This window comes from Sinocyclocheilus rhinocerous, unplaced genomic scaffold (assembly GCF_001515625.1).
Source record: "Sinocyclocheilus rhinocerous isolate Xijiao unplaced genomic scaffold, SAMN03320098_v1.1 scaffold1493, whole genome shotgun sequence".
In the NCBI taxonomy this organism is placed as follows: domain Eukaryota; kingdom Metazoa; phylum Chordata; class Actinopteri; order Cypriniformes; family Cyprinidae; genus Sinocyclocheilus; species Sinocyclocheilus rhinocerous.
The window spans coordinates 80,135-81,509 of NW_015640467.1; positions in this window are offsets into that span (position 1 = coordinate 80,135).

Consider the following 1,375-nt stretch of genomic DNA (forward strand, 5'->3'; position numbering starts at 1 on the left):
TCTGAATCAGGAGAGAAATCTGCACAGATCAAGCACCGTTTACAAGCAAAACAGTTCTTAAGAAATATGTGTGGATTTTGATGTGAGAGACAACAGTAGATGGATTTTTTCACTGGAGGAAGCGTTATTATGGACTGGTATTTTAGCCAGAAATGATGGTTTGAAGTCAAAAACATCTTGATGGATTTGTTTCTTATAAATACGCACCTTTCCACTTCACTTCACAATGTCACTTCAAGACATTAACTGCTGGACTGGAGTGGTGTGGATTACTTGTGAATTATTGTGATGTTTTTATCAGCTGTTTGGACTCTCATTCTGACGGCACCCATTCACTGCAGAGCATCCATTGGTGAGCAAGTGATGCAATGCTACATTTCTCCAAATCTGATGAAGAAACAAACTCATCTACATCTTGGATGACCTGAGGTTGAGTAAATTTTTAACAAATTGACATTTTTGGGTGAACTATTCCTTTAAACATCATATGAGGGCATAAGTTATTAATGAAAGCTATTTTTTTAAAAACATTACCAGGAAAGCTAATGCAAAATGCATCATTTGAATTCACATAGGGAGGCCTACAGCATGCACAAGTACCTAAACCGATGCTTATCTACTGTATGCAAGCTTGGTTTCAAGCACCAATTTATTTCAAAATGCACCACAATTTCAGTTTCAGCTTCTTCTTTTTTTAAAGTGTCTTTGCGGTCCCTATAGTAAAGGTCGATGACCGCTAGTAATGCTGATTCTCTCATTAAAGGAATAAATGAATAAACAGAGCGTCTTAAACAGATCCAGCTGTCGTAATTAATGGTGCTTGGCCTGCATGTTGAACATGCTTGTGGTAGTTAGTTCATATTAGCAGCCCTGTTTTATCTCTCCTCTGGTTCTGTGTTGAACTCTGTCTGCGTCCCACACACTTGTGTCCTCCAGTATGTATTATGACTTAATGATAAGCCATCTACCTCTCTCTCTCGCTCTCTCTTTCTCTCCATCCCCCTCCCATTAAGAATCCAGTCACACAGTGGTGCAGTGGATGTTCTGTCTTCCCTCAGCTCACTCGTTCCGTACAACACGCACAGACTCGCGCACACAAATATAAACAAACAATAAACGACTCCCCAGTCTATATCACTTCCTCTCTTAAGGCCAACATCAGCTGTTTCATCAGTTTTGTCGATGCCTTATTCGCATCTGTCGTGCGGTGGGTTTCTGCGCTCACAATGTCACGGCGGCGCGGATGTGATCCTCAGACTTTCCGCGTGTTCATTTCTCACCCGGTGCGTTTGTGCGTCAATATCTCGAGGCGTATTGTGTACGTTTTCTTCCCACCGAGGGTGCTGATGTGGGTTTTCATGTATGTATGTGTGCG